A 17,968-nucleotide genomic window follows, 5' to 3' on the forward strand; every position below is an offset into this window, starting at 1 on the left:
AGCCAGATAAAGACCAGAGGCGGAAGCAGTTCCATGGGGTTGGGGGAGGCAGACTCTTTCTGTGAAAGAGAGAGGACTAGGGCTGGATAGGTGTGAGCTGGCATTTGTCTGGGAGGAGGCACTGAGTCTCCCTTGCACAGCTGAGAGTATTGTTGATGAAAACGGAGGTGCTGTGACATGAGTGACTCGAGGCTCAGCTGACACCTGGCAGGATTGACAAGACAGAGGCAGAGAGCCCAGAGGTCAGACACCTGTCAGAAGTAGACTGTGACAGACGGAGGACCTAGAGGAGCATTTGGGGGTATCGGCCACCTCCCCAGAGCTCATGCCCTTGTGTGGCTTGTTGAGAAAGGTTTTCGTTGTGAAGTATATGCACAAAAAGGCACAGACCCATCTGTCCAGCGTGAGCAGGTCCTCTGAAGGGAGCGTCTGTGTAACCCCACCTGGTGGCTTTACTATTGTCATTAGGTTGAAACCTTAGAACCGTCCCAAGGGTACGTGCTCAGTTCACACTTCTCCTACACGGCCGTTGATGCTGTGCAGGGGTTTACAGTTACATGGCTGTGGGCATGGAACTAGCCAGTCCGAAGGGAGGGAAGGAGAAAGGGAGGCAGGAGGATTGTGCAGGAGCAGGACTGGTGCCAACTGGAAATGAAGGTCAAGTGGAGAAGCAGGGACCCTGGGGCAGGCTCGTTGGAGGCTGGAGGGCTGACGACGTTTTCTCTGACCTTGTTGCCGCTCTTTTGGAAAGTTTATAGAAATGGCCGACAACATTTTCTCTGACCTTGCTGCTGCTCTTTTGGAAACTTGATGGAAATTCTACTTTAGATACATAAAATTGACCTGTACTTGGGTAAACTTTTTAGTTTTGCAGTACTCCTAGTTTCCCAGGGCCTCATAAATGGACGTATTGATTCCATTATCTCTGTGGTCCAATGAGCCCCACCTTCTGGTTACTTCGTGCCCTTTGTTAGGCAGAAAAGAATGCTGTTAATGGTCAACGCAGCAAGCATTACATCCCTCCCATCTCACTGTGTTGTACTTTGTTTTTCCAGAAAACACTTCGCAGGATAAAACATTGCGGATGAGTAACACCAGCTCTGAGATTTCAAGAAGCTGTTGGATGGGTACCCATCCACATTTTCCAGTGCCTGTGGCCCGAGAATTTTTTTTTTTAAGTTTTGATGTATTCTTTTGTATGCTGTACGTTTAAACATTTGTATTCATTGCTAAGGTCTACTTCTGTTTCGTGCGTGAACTTTGCATTTTCATTTTCTTTCACCTTAACTAACCACTACTGTTAGAATTACTTTCCGGGGATCAGCCAGCATATGTAGTTAATATGATTTGGCTGGCCTAACCAACTAGTCATTGAGGAGCACTCTTGATTTATTTCTGGAACATTCAGATTTTCCCAGAATGTTCCTTAGCGGTAGAGACATGGACCTAGTGACATAGGAGGTAAAAGGCCATTTACTTAGCAGGATGCGCTATGTCGGGATTCACCCCCGTCTTTCTTCTATTTGAGAACAACGCCTAAAACCAATTGTGCTGCTATAATTCAGTACCGTTAGTTGATCTGCACATTCATCTGTTTACCAAATGAAACAGTAGAGTTATCTAACGAGATACATGTTTAGACTTCTTTTTAAAGAACAGGCTTTTAGGGGTAGATTTTACCAAGTCTCTGGATCCTTATGCTAGGTCATTTTTAAACCACTATGCAGAGAACTTGTCACAAGCCACTTTTTGTAGTATTCTCCACGAATGCTAGTTGTACTCTGCTATAGAGAACATCAGCGTGAGCTCCAGTTTTCATGTTGCAACTAAGATTCTTACCAACACAATGAGAGTCAATGAACTATTTTTACTCAACTAAATTAAAAAATAACTTTTCAAGGAAAATTAACGATTGATCTGTTCAGAAACTAACCTTTTGTACTTTTATACTGCACTTTAATATATTTCCTGTAACTGATGGTGTAGAAGACCTGCCTCAGCAGTGGAAATTAGAGTCCTTTGGGTGGGTGGGTGCCTCTGAACCCCGACCTGTTACAGACACTGAGGCCTCAGCCCTAATGCAACCCAAAATACCAGCTTCTCCCGATTTGGCTTTCCTTTAACTCTTCCTTTTTTGGATGGTTTTTTGAAAGGAGGCAAATAACAGTGGTCATTTTTTATGTGCAGGCTGTCTCATCCATTTCCTTTACTGTATGCAATATAATTTCTCTGTGTGTCGTGTAAGAATGAAAGACATTTCAGATCTGCACCGTGGGCTGGTGGGCAGGTGCTGCCAGTCACAGCCGCACCTGTGGGTATCCTGTGCTCTGGCCTTGGCCCCCTCCCTCCTAACGTGTCCCCTGCTGTGCACTCCGAGGGTGCTGGTGTTCCAGGGCCGCTGTCCTTGAACATTTCTACTGATGTTGGGAAATGGGTCCCCAGAAAGTGACCGGTGAAGGGGAGCTGGAGGGAACAGGTGCTAGTTCAGTATTTTCATTTTGCTCTAACAGGAGGGGTTGAGATGGAGAAAATGCTTGATCCGAGGTTAAGGAGGGTTTTCTGTTTTGGCCAAAGGAATGAAATGAGGTCAAAATATATTAGTCACAAAAGTGTGCTATAGCCAATGATACGGTGTCCTGGCTTACTTGGCCCTTTCACTGTTGCATAATTGTGAATGGTCAGTAGCTTTAGGTTTAGGCATGTTGTACAAAGTTTTTACCAAGAAAAAGTGTTCCGTGTCTTTTCAAGGCCACTCATGGGGGTTATTTTGGCATTGATCAACTGTGCTAATAAAAGCTGTTTAAAGGGAGGCAGGGGGACATTTGCAAGTGGTCAGTGTCAGCCTGTGTAGTTTGAGTTAAACTACTGCTTAGGGCTAGCTGCCCTGAATAATGGTTAAGTGTGTGGGTGGACCTACACCGTTACACTTTTAAATCCCCTTTTGTTGCCTATACCTAAACACATACTTTTGCTATTAGATAATTGCTCTTTTACTAAGAGATAATCTTTACCTATTGAAATGTATTTTGAAAACTTATTTTACACAGCAATTTTGTATCCATTGAAACTAACCTTTACCAATAAAGCACTATTGTTAAGACATTGAGTACTTCTCATTATTGGTTCTTTTCAAGGAAAAGGTGTAAGGTCTTCTGGGAAAGGTTCAGAACCCTTTGAACATCTGTATATAAAATCAGGTAGAATTATTTGCAGCAATAGCATCAGCGATCCCAGCCCAAAGGAAAGAATCGTAAAGACTGGACAGGAATTATTTACAGGTGGTCTGATCACCTGCTTAAAGTGAAAGAATATCTGATAAAAATTAGCACTAGTAAGAATTCAAAGATGTCTACTCACTAGTTAGAAAATTTAGTGGAAAAAGAAAGATCTCATTCAAGGGCAACAACTACTAACTAAATACCTGGAAATATAATGAATGACTGAAATATATCTAAGAAGAAATAATTTCTAAGTATCTCTAAGAAAAGATAAGTAAGGGAAGTTCCTCTACAATTAGACCTTTTTAAAACCTGGACTGTTAAGGCTGATCTGGGTGGCTGACCAGCCCACCTGCTGTCCATCCTACTGACCACCCAGGACACTGAGCCCCATTCCATGCTTGGTGTGGGCCCTTTCCTGAGCCACCTGCCTAGACCACGGCAGTGAAGCTCCCACTGTCTCTAGTCTTCCGGTCCCCCATACCTTGTAGTCTGTCGCGGCTTCCCTCTAGTCGCCAGCATACACCCCACAGGCTCCTCGGGGTCCCCTGCCCCTCTAACCAGGCTCTCGGCTGCACCTGTGGTGGTGGTGTGGGGGGAGGTCCAGTCAGAGCTTTGCACCACCCTGGGGGCAGCGAGGACAATCTGCTGGTACTTAAACGACAGGGCAGGCGGTGTTGCTGGGGCCTGGTAAGAGGAACAGACCAGAGGCAGTGGTGGAAGACTTTGGGGACAGGAGGAGTGAGAGGCGCCCCTGCAGGACTGAGCCCCAGGGGATGGGATTCCTGCACAGCCTCAGACCCTGAGGCCTATATTGACTCCCATCTTGGCTTTTGGGAATCGGATCTGGCTTCGGTCAGGAGGAAGCCCTGTAGGAGGAGGACTCCCCTCGAGGACCATCTCAGTCGGCCCTGGATTTATCCCCTCAAAAGCCTTGAGGGGACAGCCATGGGTGCCAGCACCACAGCCACGTGGGACCGGGGTCTTGATGAATACGTAGGAGTTCAGAGACCCTCGAAGAAGCGGTGTCACGTTTCCATTCCCAGGTGACCGTCGAGAGACAGGAGGACCGCGAAGGATTGGAGGGCCGTGGGCCTCCTCCCCAGAGCGACCAATCTACACAGCACATCCTCGCGTGGCTTTTAGTACCCTCAGGCTACGGTTTCGGTAGCCCCAGGAGTGCAACGGGTGGAGGTTAAAACTGGCGGGCACCAGCCGGGCGAAGCCAACGGGTACCAGGGGAACCGCGCCAGGCCCAGCGAGCCGAGGCCACGCCCAGGGCAGCGTCCCGCCCCCTCCTGGTCGAAGGTCCCGCCCAGGAAAGCGTCCCAACCCCCGCGCCGAGGCCCCGCCCAGGACAGCGTCCCGCCCCCCGAGCCGAGGCCCCTCCCAGGAAGCGTCCCGCCCCCCGAGCCGAGGCCCCGCCCAGGACAGCGTCCCGCCCCACGAGCCGAGGCCCCTCCCAGGAAGCGTCCCAACCCCCGCGCCGAGGCCCCGCCCAGGACAGCGTCCCGCCCCACGAGCCGAGGCCCCTCCCAGGAAGCGTCCCGCCCCCCCAGTCGAAGGCCACGCCCAGGGCAGCGTCCCGCCCTAAGCAGCAGCCCGCCCAGCGAGCCGAGTTTCTGCTGATTTGCACGCGACTCCGAGGGTTGCCTGTCACTGTCCCCTCCCCGTCTTTCACCAATCAGAATTCGGTGCCGCGCTTCCAGGCCAGCCAATCGGCGGCGCGTCCGCGGGGGCGGGGGCGGGGTCCCGGGTGGGGCGCGCGGAGCGGGGGCGGGGCGCGCGGCGCGGTGAGGCCCGCGGGCAGTCGGGAGCGGGCGGAGCCGGCGCGCTGGCCCGGGAGGCCGCTGCGGGCGACGGCGCGGGCCCGGCCGGCGGGTGAGGACGTGGGGCCGCGAGGACGCGGGCGGGCGCGGGCGCGGGCGGGCGGGCGGCCGAAGCCTAGGGCCGAGGCCTTGGGCACGGAGGGCGCTGAGACTCGCGGCCTGGACTCCTCGGACTGCGGTCCACCAGAAGAGTCCACTCAGGGCTCAGAGGCCTTCTAGGACGGCGGGCCCCGTGCGAGGAGGGCCTGTGGGGGGCTGGACGCTCGGGGAGCGGTGCGGGGAGCCATCTGGAGGCCCGGAGGTGGGCGGGGCGCGCGCGCCCGCGTGGAGACCCCGCGGAGGGTCCCTCGTGGAGGCCCCGAGACGAGCTGCCCCGGGTGGGGCCCCGCGTGGGGGTCTCGGGGAGGAGAAGGCGCGTGTGGAGAGCCCGGTGCGCGGGGGAGGCCGGCGCGTGGGACCGCGCCCTTGTTGGCGCTCCTGAGGCGGGAGCCGGCCTTGTGTCCGTGTGGGCTCCGCCGAGTGCTGGAAAGACTCCGGAGGCCGGAGGCCGGAGGCCGGGGGGGCTCCCACAGGAGAGCCGTGGGGGTGGGGGCCGCGCTCTTCTTTGACGCTGGCGGGGGAGCCTCGGCCGCTTTCCCGAGCTGGTCAGTAGTGGCTGCGAGGGGAAAGTACACCAGGGCGTGTGGAAGGGAACGATGGCCACCGCAGTGTAAAGAGGGCGGGAGGTTGAAGACCCAGGGCGACAGCTCCACGGGGCGGTTTTCTCACTGCGTGTGTTTTGTTTCCGTGAGGTAGTTTTGGCTGGAGCGCCGTGGAAATGTGTGATAACCATCAGGTGACACTGGCTGAGAGCGCTGGTTGTGTGCAGACCGCGTTGCAACGGACAACACAGATTTTCCCGCTGCCAGAGATGGCAGAAGACATTTGAGGTAGGTGGGCGTGGAGTGGCCTTTACTGTTGGCCAAGTAGGATTTCAATGTTTCGCATCTGCCGTTTTTTGAAAAGATTTCCTGAGTCCTGTACACCAAACGGTAAAACTGTGTTCAGATTGTGAAGCACTTCGTGCCTGTTCTTTGTTTGGTTCTCTCAGAATCGGCAAAGGAGATGTGGCCAGGTGGCAGTGTCTCCGTAACAGAGGAGGTGGTGTGGGTCACCCCGTGGCGGGCTGCTCATTCTCACTGTCACTCTGCACTGGACCAGAGACTAGTGTGCAGCCTCCTGCAGGACACGAGTTCGCTGGACATTTTCGTAGCAGACCTCCACGTTCCTTCGGTGCTAATTCCTTTCCCAAGAAGGAAGTTTATATGACATTAATTTATCTCTGCCTCGGGTTCCTTATTGTTAAAATGGGGTTCGAATCTACCTACCCTACAGGGTTGTTGTGAGGACTAAGCTGCAGTAGAAGAGCTCTTAGCAAGATGCAGGCACACAGTAAGTGCTTAATAAACGTTAGCCGTTGTGGGGGCAGAACCCCAGAGAGCAGTTTCCAGGCTCTCGGCCTCACATAGAAAGGTGCTGGCTCAGGTAGTAAATGGCCATCAACTGTGATTGGATGGCCATCAGCTGTGGCTAGTTGGCCGTCAGCTGTAACCAGTGAGCCATTGGGCACTAATATAACTGCTGTGGCTACTGAGGGGAGCGGAGGAGAGTCAAGGAGAGTCAGTCGGTTGGCAGCAAAGTGGACAGCAGGTCACACATCGTGTGAACCCAGCCTCCATTGAGACCATAGTGATATGACTTCCCTACCTATGGCTCCGTGGGGGTTCCTTTTTGGCCTCACCATGTCCTGCGTTCTTATGTGGGAGCGGGAGCAGAGACCCCCACCTGTCACCCTGCACGACACATGGCGTAGTCGGCAAGATACGGTGCCAGCCAAAGCTCTCTGAAGGGCAGTGGAGTAGTTTGTACCTATGAACATTCAGTCTCAGGAAGACCATGAGGAGCAGCTGCCGCAGAGCTGGACCCCCATGGAGGGGTGGGAGGATGTGGACGGTTCCCCAACCAGCAGAGGCCGGAGAAAGCGAAGGTTGTTGCTGCCCTGTGGGCTGGGAAGTGCTTGCTGAGGCAGCCCGGATGCGGGACTTGTAGTCCCAGGAGGAAACGCTTGCTGAGTCCTCCGTGGGAGATGAGGGTGAGGTCAGGGTCGTCCCTCACCCCCAGGACAGCCCTGGCTAATGACTATGGACTATGGGGAATTGCCTTCTATCCCTGATTTAATGGATGCTTGACTGTTTGGGAACATACCACCATGTAGTGGGACTGGCGGATGTTTGCTTTTGTGTCTCGACTGGCCGCCATCGAGAATATGTAAGTACCTTACCTGTGAGCCGCTGTTGTTCCAGCACGGTACCCTGAGAGGCCCAGAGAGAGTGGCAGTGCCCTGAGAGCCCTGGCTGTGTCCAGGAAGTCTGGCTGTGCCCAGAGAGAGTGGCAGTGCCCTGAAAGGCCCTGGTTGTACCCAGGGAGACAGGTGGTACCCTAAGAAGCCCAGGAAGTCTGGCTGTGACCAGAAGTACTAGGGTGGTGCCCTGAGAAACCCTGGCTGTGCTCAGAGAGCCTGGCTGTGTCCAGGATATTGCATTCACCTCCAGGCTCCTCGCACAGGGCTTCTCGCGGAAGATGCTTATCGCGTAGATTGTGAGGCGAGACCCTGTAGGGGTGGAGTGTGGGGACAAAGCCCCAGAAAGCAGTTTCCAGGCTCTTGGCCTCACATAGAAAGGTGCAGGCTCAGGTAGTAAATGGCCATCAACTGTGATTGGATGGCCATCAGCTGTGGCTCGTTGGCCGTCAGCTGTAACCAGTGAGCCATTGGGCACTAATATAACTGCCGTGGCTACCCTAGCAGAAAATTGGGGGCTAGCAAGAAGAGGGTGGCTGAGCCTGCAAGCGGTGCAGTGAGGGTTGCGAACATTGTGGCTCCTGCTTCCTGTGTCTCCAACCCAGCCGCCAACGAGACTGTAGTGAGATGACTCCCCTACCTATGGCTCCATGGCTGTTCCTTTTTGGCCTCACCATGTCCTGCATTCCTTTGTGGGGAGCGGGAGCAGAGACCCCACCTGTCACCCTGCACGACAGCCATTATGTTGTCAGGTGCAAGATGAATCTGAGCAGTCAAGAGACAGGCAGCATTTAAGCAGTTGCCATGCTTGCAGAGAAGGCTGTGAACGGATTGCCAAAGCTTATTGATGCTGGATAGTTCCACGAAGCCCTTTCAGACCCACGTAACCCCAGTTTGATCCATAGAAATGTGTTCCAAAGCATTCTTTAACCCAAAAGGCTGAAGAATATGTACACAGCAATTACACTGCTGTAAAAATCTGTGAGGACGTGGACAAGGATCAGAAGGGAAGTTAGAATGATATAAGCAGCTTTGCTTTAGAATCATGGGATTGTTTCCCCCCAAACCGGTGTTTTAGTTTATAGCCATTTGAAAATTCAGGCAAAAAGGTCCTATAATGTCAGAGGCAGTGATGACCCTTCCTCCCACCTCTCCCCAGCTTAGCCTCCTCGTTGCTTCCCAGCTGTAGCACAGAGATAGGTATGAGATTACACCCAGACCGCCTGCACCGGTTGACATCCCTCATTGCCCAGCCCCCCCATGACCCTCAGGGCCCCAGCCACACTCAGCCTTCTTTTCTTGCCCAGCAGTCCCGTGCCTGTGCACACACAGTTCTTTATCTAGCTGGTCTCCTGTCCCCTGCAAGGCCCAGCTCCGACTTCACGCCAGGAAAGCCTGTATGGGTCAGGCTAGCAACACCCCCTTCCTCGGTGTTACCTCATGGTTTCGGCTCTGTTAATGCAGTGGGAAGAGGGCACTGGCTACTTATGTAGTTGTCTCCCCTTCTAGGTCTTTGTGTGCCCTGTGCTTGGCATCTGGAGTCCCTCAAAGCAGAGAGGAGACAGCACGCCGTGGAATCAGGGAGGGGTTGAGGCCATTTGCAGAGCTCAGTGACCACCAGCAAGTCACAGACCTTCCTGAGCTCGAGTTCCTTGATCTGTGTGGTGGGGATTGTGAGGATTAAATGAGATGATGTGGTCGAGGGCGTGGCATGGCTGCCCAGCAGTGGTGGTCACTCAGGACATAGTGGCTATTGCATCAGGACCTTCTTTAGTCCTGACGCACGTGCCCTCTTCTTGGTGAAGCCTTCTCACCTCCCTCTCCACCCATCAAATTCCCATCTGCTGTCTTTACTTTCTCCATGGCACTTACCACCATGTAACATTCTGTCTTCTTTGTTTGTCTCCCTCCACCTAGTGGGAGGGATTTTCCGCCTCTTACAGTCCCCTATCCTTATCTACTTCTACTTGCTTGATACAGGCTAGGTGCTCAGTAAATATTCAAATAAATTAATCAAATTATGTCTGGGGCAAAGGTGGGTGCCAAGTTTTATGGACCTGAAATTTATGTAATTCGGGGAAGGAGGCTTCTTTACGAAAAGAATCCAATGTTACAAACAAAAATTAATTTTGAAAGTGAATATGTAGAATGAGAAAAGACAAGTTACAGATTTGAAGAATCTGACCAGTAATACAAACATGAAAAAATCTAGGAAAGTAGCATATTTGTTAATTACCTGATGTGTGCTGTAATACTTTTTCTTTGGCTACATACTTTTTAAGTACCTCTTCATGTGACAGAATAGAAAGAATTTAGTGATTCCTCTAGTTTAGTTGGTAAAATTTTTTTATCATTGATAGGATGCATAAAATATGATTTCACATAAAGACATAGTTGCTGTTTCTAGTACAGCTACAGGTTTGTGTCTTGGAAATTCTGTTCTGCATAATTCTATTCAAAAAGTTTTTAAAAATCTATGGTATGTTTATAATTATGCTACATTATCAATTATTTTTCTGACAGGCAAGCACTGCAGTTTTTCAAACTTGTTTCTCTCCCACTGCCCACATGCTTCCAGTGCCAGGCGCCATTGGACCTACTCATGGTGCCACAGTCCCCCAGCCCTGTCCCTTTGTTTCGTAAATGTCTGATGAGCAGGCACAGTGCTATAGCAGTACTCTAGGAAGCCATCCCTGAATTGAGATGGCTGTTAATAACTTAAGTATACCTGGAAAGAACTGCAGACAACATAAATGAATCCCATTAAATCCAAACCAGATGCGTCTCCAACTCGTGCCCTTAGCTGGATCCTCAAAACACAGACAGCCCCTTCTAAGCTACCTGACATAGAGGGAAAGCGGGACAGGCAAAGTTGGAGGGGAAAGAGGCAGCAGTCTTAGCAGATTGCAGTTAGAATATTTTTTATACATTTTACAAAAGGCTGTGACCATTTGTAAAGGCCCACTTTGTGTAGAACCTTGGAAGGGGCTGGTGCAAGTGAGGAGCCCAGACACCGGAGGCAGAATAAAAAGCTGCTTTTGCGGGGGCAGTTCCTGGCCCTTTGCTTGTTCCCAGATAACACAATACAGGCATATGGGGTGAGGGTGCTCAGTGCATCTTCCAGCCACTAGAAAGAATGTGCTTGGGAAGGAGGAAGCAACACTAGGTAGTTTTACAGATTGTTTAAATTGCTAGGCTTTAGAGGAGGCTCTTCTTACAGCAAACAACACACAGCAGCTTGTGTGACCATCTGAGACACTTTCCGTGGCGGGCAAACAATTCCAACATGAGCTGTAGCCTTTCATAGACAACTGACTCTCGGGGATCTGCAGGCCCAAGGGAGCAGTGGCTGGCCCCTCTGGGCATTTTGCAGAGTGGCCATTTTGCAGAGTGGCTTGGTGCTAGTGCAAGAACTGAATCTGCATTGACCTTGTGAACTCCACCTGCCCCACTCTGGTGACTCCCTGGGACCCCATCCCTTCCAACTCGCACAGCATCACCAGAGGCACTTTCAGCATGTGACAACCTGGCCCCACACCCCTCAGGAGGTTCTCAGCAGCTGAGCCTTATGGGCAGCTGGCAGGTGGCAACAGACAGGCCTAAGGGTGCCCTAGGCCTTTTGCTAAGCTGACCCAGGCCTGATACTGGTGGCAGTTGGCTTTGGTTCTCAGCGTGGTCACCCCCATGCACTTCCAGGTCCAGCACAGGCAACAACCAACCACACACAGCTTTGTGGCCCCTACCATGTTTCCCCAAAAATAAGACCTAGCTGGACAATCAGCTCTAATGCATCTTTTGGAGCAAAAATTAATGTAAGACCTGATATTATATTGTATTATATTTGTTATATTTGTTATATATATTATATTATTGTATTATATTCTTATAAAGACCTGGTCTTATATTAATTTTTGCTCCAAAAGACGCATTAGAGCTGATTGTCCAGGTAGGTCTTATTTTCGGGGAAACATGGTACCAGGAAGTGCCAGGCCAGTCACAGGCAATGCTGAAATTGGCCTGCATGGGAACCTCGCCCAAGAGATACCAGAAACAACACACCCAGAAGCCAGCCTCAGACCACAGGACAGCACTACTTGGTAAGTCTGTCCTAACCAAGTGGCACACCCAAAAGAGGGTCTCAACAGGCACAGGAGCCCGTGAGGGTGAGTCCCCTTCTGAGGCGTCAGCCCCTATATAGCAGCTTATAAGCTGTGGATGTGGCCAAACCCCACAGCCAGTCAGCCTAAGGGTCAGTTCCGCCCACGGATGTGCCAAAAGCAATTAGGCACAACTATAAGAGGAGGGTGCATGCAACCCACACAAGGGAAAATCCCCTGTACCGGTGACCAGAGAGACTGTGCCAGGGCCCTACGGGACACATGTTGCATAAGGCCGCCTGTCCAAGACTGGGAGACATAGCAGATCTACCTCATACATGGACACTTACGGAGTGGCGGCCAGAATGAGGAACAAGGAAATGCGTCCCAAATAAAAGAATGGGAAACCTCCAGAAAAAGAAATAAATGAAGTGGAGGTAACCAATCTACCAGAGAGAGTTTAAAATACTAATTAATACTAATACTAAGAGTGCTTAAGGAACTTAGAACTTCAACAAACAGATAAGTAAGCAAAAAGAAGGACAAAGAAACCATAAAAAGAACCGGTCAGAAGGGAAGAATAGAACAACTGAAATGAAGAACACACTAGAAGAAATTGCCAGCAGATTAGATAAAGCAGAGGATCGAATCAGTGATTGGCAAGACAGTGTAGCAGAAAACACCCAAATGGAACAACAAAAATGAAAAAGAATAGTAATAATTTAAAAAAACAAAGATAGTTTAAGCTGCCTTTGGGATAACATCAATCATAACATTCACATCACAGGGTTACCGGAAGGAGAAGAGAGGGAACGAGGGATTGAGAATTTATTTGAAGGAATGATAACGGAAAACTTTCCTAATCTGGCGAAGGAAGTAGATTTACAATGTGTGAACCGGGAGAATTGGAGGAGAAGCCTTCTCCTTTGGGCTCCAGAAGAGAGAGTGGGGGAAAGCCACCCCCTTTCTCTCCTGTCTCTCCCTGTCTCTCCACTCACTCCTGTGGCAGCAGGAGCCTGCAGACACCAAAACTGAGAGAGTGGGGGGAACCCTGTTGCCTTTTCTCTCTGTCCTCCTGCAACTTGGTCCCAGGCAATGGTGCATTCACAGGAAGTGAATGGCAGAGCAGGGTAACTAAAGCCCCAGGTTTCCAGCCAGAGGACTAGCTGGCCACTGGAAAGTGCACCAGGGAGATTGCAGAGAGGGAGGGGCTTGGAAAAGTGGCCCTTAAAGTGGTTTATAAAGTTAGGGGTTCAGCGCTGAGCTGTGCACACATGGGTCTAACCCCAAGCAGCTTGCCAGAGACTGGGAACTCCGCATCACAGGGTGGACCGCCTGGAACCGATGCTGGCCCCTGGGTTTTGGTGACCAGAGAGGACAGCCTCTGAAGGTGGAACTGATGCTGAGACCACAGCCCACAGAAGGCTGGGTGGGACGCAGCCTGAACTCAGCCAGTGCCTGCTAGATCAAAAATACCAGCATTATCCGTGGCGTTTCAACAGGACCCAAAGTCTCAGAAGAACACACCATTTAAAATGTCGGGGATATAATCCAAAATTACCCAGCAGGTGCAGAACCAGGAAAATATCACTTCATGAGAGAAAAGCTAGGATAAAGCCGAGATGCTGCTGGTGTTGGAATTATCTGACCAAGCTTTTGGGCCTCATGACCTTGACACACTAGTGTTACTGCTGGGAATATGTGCGCTTACATTGCAGAAGTGCTGGGCAGGTGTAATTTAGGGCACCGATCAGCTAATCTGAAAAGAATGAGGGTGTCCTGGATTATCCAGTGGGTCTCATCTAGTGACATGAGCCCTTAACAGTAGAGCCCTTTCCCCAGCTGACAGCAGAAAGGGACGGTAGAAAATGAAGGCTTAAGGATTCACCAGAATGCCTCGGACGGGTCTGAAGATGAAGGAAGCCAAGAAATGCAGCTGGCCTCCAGAAGCTGAGAACAACCAACTGCTGATTACAGCAAGGACTGGGGGCCGCCCTTGTGTTCCCAAACAGATCTGGAAGAGCCTGGAAGTGTGTTCTCCCCTAGAGGACCCATGTAAGACCCAAGGCCGGGTGGCACCTTGACTCAGACCTCATGAGACCCTAGGCAGAGAGCTCTGCTGGTCCACCCTGCACCCAGACTTCTAAAAGGCTGTTATTTTAAGTTAGTAACTTTGTGGTAAGTTACCGTTGCAATAAAAAAACCAAAACACACTTTAAAGCCACTATTATTAAACTGTTCTGAGAAGTTAGAGTATTCTTTTTTTTTTAATTAGTTTCAGGTGTACAAGACAAGGTAATACTTAGACGTTCATCAGTCATATCCCTCACACTGTGGGCCCCCGTCCCCTGGTTAGAGTATTCTTGAAACAAATGGAAAGATAGAAAGTCTTGGCAATAAATGAATGAAAGAGGATATAAAGAAAAACAAGGGAATTTTAGAACTGAAAAATACATTAACAAATAAAATGGAAGTGACAAAGGAAAGAGTGAATTTATAATGCACGGGTGTACAGGTTTTTCAGTCAAATTTTTTTGTTTCGTTTTTTTAATCTTGAAGAATTTGCATTATATAGGCCTGGGAGCCAGGATGCTGAATGCTGGTCTCACCTCCCCACAGATTGGGTCTTGGGGCCTCAGCAAGCAGCTTCCTTCTCTGGTTGTGATTTCCCATGGACGGGAAGGAACTGGGCCAGCATTTCATAGTGTAGGAGGCTCACACATTCCCTCTCTCAGCTGTGCACTATTCCAGAGGTTCCTTGGATCCTTAGATACATTGAAAATTGTTGCTAGATCTGTTTTTTTGTTTTGGGGGCTTTTTGTTGTTGTTGTTTTTTTAACTTATGGAAACTCCAAACATTCACAGAAGTAGAGAACATGATGTATCAAACCCAGCTTCAATAATCAGCGTATGGATGGTAGTTTGGGGTTTTTTTGTTTGTTTGGCCTATCGTCCCCACTACTGCTCTCCATCTCACTGGATTATTTTAGTGAATCCTAGACATTGTTCATTCCATCCATAAATACTTTAGTGTATATCTTCCAGAGAGGAATTTGTTCCACTTCATATGCACAATACCATTAAGTCATCCCGGAAATTACCAGTACTTCTTAATATCATCTAATATCCAGTTAATATCCAGATTTCCCTGATATTAATATCCATCTAATATCCAGATTTCCCTGATTGTTCCATAAATATTTGACTCAGAATTCAAGTAAGGCCCCCACGTAGCATTTGGCAGGTAACTTCTTTAACCGTTTTCATTCTGCCCCCTGCCTTGTGGGGGGCCATTTATTGAAGAAGTGAGGTCATTTTTCCTGTAGAATGTGCCACATTTTGGTTTACTTGTAGTCTTTTTTTTTTTTCAAGATTTTTTTTTTATTATTGGGGAACACCGTATACTTCCAGGATTTTTTCCAGGTCAAGTTGTTGTCCTTTCGATCGTAGTTGTGGAGGGCACCGTTCAGCTTCAAGTTGTTGTCCTTTCAGTTTTAGCTGTGGAGGGCGCAGCTCAGCTCCAGGTCCAGTTGCTGTTGTCAGTTACAGGGAGCGCAGCCCACCATCCCTTGCGGGAGTCGAACCAGCAACTTTGTGTTTGAGAGCCCACTGGCCCATGTGGGAATCGAACCAGCAGCCTTTGGCGTTAGGAGCACGGAGCTCCAACTGCCTGAGCCTCCTGGCCGGCTCTACTTGTAGTCTTTTAATCCTTAGGAACTATTTCACTAGTGATGTATAATGAAGTTACTGAGTTTTAAAGTCGCATGAACGAATTCTCTTTGTAGTTTAGTCACTGTCTTAATGTACAGGTAGGATCATCTGTTTAGTTTGTTTGAATTTTTAGGGCTTGCTTTTCTAAAACACTGATTTCATTTTGCTTTCTCAAAATGTAAAAACATTGACAAGGTTCCCAATTCAACATGACTGAACAGTGTGTCTTAGAAGCAGTAGTGTCCATCACTGGCTTCCCAACACCCCACCCCTCATAGCTAACCATGCTTGTTAGTTTTCAATTTATCCTTCTGTTGTTGTTTGAATATAAGCAGATGCGTGTGTTTATATTCTTCCTCTTCTAACTAATGTTAGTGTACCATGCACCTGCGTTTGCACCTGGCTTTTACTCACTTTCAAACCAAAGCAGCGTATCTTCCTGCCTTGCTTTGTGAGGATTTTGACATTAAGTTGGGTGGCTTCCTTCCCAAAAGAAAATGTTGAGAATAGTCAGTTATCTGGATTCATTTCAGCTCTTAAAACTTTACTTTTCAGGGCCGGCCCAGTGGCGCAGGCGGTTAGAGCTCCGTGCTCCTAACTCCGAAGGCTGCCGGTTCTATTCCCACATGGGCCAGTGGGCTCTCAACAACCAAAAAAAACAACAAAAAAAGAACTTTACTTTTCAGTTAATTGAATTTTTTTTTTTTTTAGTGTAAAGTCAGAATACCTGATGGAAGAAGGTCAAAAATATTGACATCTGTTTAGTATTCAAGCAATTGTTTTAAAACCCTAGGGAGGAAAATTAGAATTCTAAGGTTTGCAAATATTGGTTTTGTCCAAAGTTATCTCTTTGGACCAATAATCTGTTTTTATATTGTAGTGTGGCCTTTGAAAGCAATCCTCCTTTTCTTGCAGACATTTAGCTACTGTTCCATATGGTGAGGTAGGAAGGATGGGATGACATGATTTTACGAGGTTTCGTTATTTTTTGGCTACTAAATACTATAAATTAATTGGAGTCAAGAACACATCTTTCCTTTTATTTTCACATTGATCTGTCCTCGCACAGATTCATAGATTCCGAGAGTTAAAAGCAACCCCTCCCCCATCACCTTGCAGAATAAGTGCCACTGGGCATGGTGCAGTGGCCCAGCTGATTAATGCCTGGCAGAGAGGGATTGGACCCCAGGGTTGCTGCCCTCAGACCTGCGCTCCCGGCTTCTGCCCCGCCCTTCCTGCTGCCCTAGTCTAGTGCCTGCCTTTCCACTTGGCCTTTGGCCTTTGGGTTGCAGCTAGTCACACCTTTCTGTTTGTGTGAGCCGCCCTTCCAACCCCAGAGGTTCCGGAGGTTGGTGACTTAACACTGCCCTTCCTGGTGCTTGAGGGACAGCATTGCCCTGGATTTGGGCTCTCATCGGTCCCTAGGCTTCACTAGGTGACATAGATCCTGAAGCTCCTGCTGGAAGCAGCGTGTTCAGGTGAGTTGTGCTCCACCCTCCCCGGTCTCCGGCACTGAACGTGGTGTCTGTGGTGCTCTGGCCGGGTTGGCTTTCAGTGGCCAGCGAGCTGTATTCCGGGGGCTGTGGGTGTGGGTGGCCACCTGCCCTCCGGCCGCCAGCCTTTGCCCATCAACTCTCTGAGGCCTGGCCTTACAGGACAAGTTGTAACTGTTTTTCCTCCAATTCCTGACAGTGATTGCATTACTTAGTTGCTTATTCTAAAAAATACCAGCCATGCCTACTAAAGGGGAGTAAAAAAAACGATCCATCTCTTGCTTCACTGTAATAGAGACGTAATGCAGCTCAGTGTCCAGGAACTAGGTGAGAATTCCACTTGAATATCAGCAGCAGTGGAAGTTCGTTCTAACAGTGCAGTGGTTTTCAGGCTTGTGAGACACATGTGGTGAAACATGGTTAAGTGCTACACTCTGCCTCTTGAGTTGGTCAGCGTTCAATACAGTGAGTCGTCATTCACCGTCATCAATAGGTTCCTGGAAACTGTGGCTTTACGGGAAACGACGTTAACGAAACCAGTTTGACCAGAGGCCGATGATAGGAACACGAGCTAAGTCCCTACAGCATATTTCTAGTTACAGAAACATCACCCAGCCTCTAAATAAAGACGCAAAACACTTCTAATGTTAAACATTGACATAAGTGTGAGCTCTACATATGTTTGAGAGAGACAAATAGGAACAAGGTAATTCTCTTCCAACCCACTTACTCCAGTTTAGGGCCCCGGGGGCCCTAAGCCTCTCCCGGCAGCTCAGGGCCACTCACACCCACACCCACTCACACGGGGATAACGTCGATTTCTCATTTAACCCAGCATGACATCTCGGGGACGTGGGAGGAACCCTGAGTCCCCGAGGAAACTCACGCAGACAGACATGGGGCCAAAGTGAGACTCCGCACAGACAGTGGCCCGGCCAGGAATTGACATTTCCTCATCAACATTATAATTAAACGACGTTGAACGAAATTACATTAGTCCAGGACCTACAGTGAGTGTTTTGGTCCTAAAAGAAGCAACCAAAAAGATTTCAAGGAAGGGTTTCCTTTAGTGGGGATGATGGACTCTGTGTCTTGTCTGGGAGCCATGTGCTGATTTTCCAGCGGGAGGGGGAAGCCTTGATGGCCAAGTCCACAGTGGGCTGGAGTCCTGACTCTGTCACTTCTGAACTATGTGTTCTGTGGCAGACCTTTTTAAAAAAAGAATCGTTTTAGAGCATGTTTTAGTTCAGAGCAAAGTTGAGTGAAGGTACAGTTTCCCCTG

At 49.5% G+C, this 17,968-nt stretch overlaps 2 protein-coding genes across 7 annotated transcripts in view; both read left to right on the forward strand.

Moving 5' to 3' along the window:
- SEPTIN2 (septin 2) overlaps window positions 1-3,100 on the forward strand; it is a 29,466-nt gene extending 26,366 nt beyond the window's left edge. The window contains exon 13 of the mRNA XM_081052312.1: window positions 1,056-3,100. The gene's annotated coding sequence lies outside the window, so the exon portion shown is untranslated. The remainder of the gene's footprint in view (window positions 1-1,055) is intronic.
- A 1,882-nt stretch (window positions 3,101-4,982) lies between these two features.
- FARP2 (FERM, ARH/RhoGEF and pleckstrin domain protein 2) overlaps window positions 4,983-17,968 on the forward strand; it is a 100,206-nt gene continuing 87,220 nt past the window's right edge. For all 6 annotated transcript variants that reach the window (XM_081052448.1, XM_081052450.1, XM_081052453.1 and 3 more), the window contains exons 1-2: window positions 4,983-5,099; window positions 5,843-5,976. The gene's annotated coding sequence lies outside the window, so the exon portion shown is untranslated. The remainder of the gene's footprint in view (window positions 5,100-5,842; window positions 5,977-17,968) is intronic.

The sequence above is a fragment of the Rhinolophus hipposideros genome, assembly GCF_964194185.1.
Source record: "Rhinolophus hipposideros genome assembly, chromosome: 6".
Lineage (NCBI taxonomy): Eukaryota > Metazoa > Chordata > Mammalia > Chiroptera > Rhinolophidae > Rhinolophus > Rhinolophus hipposideros.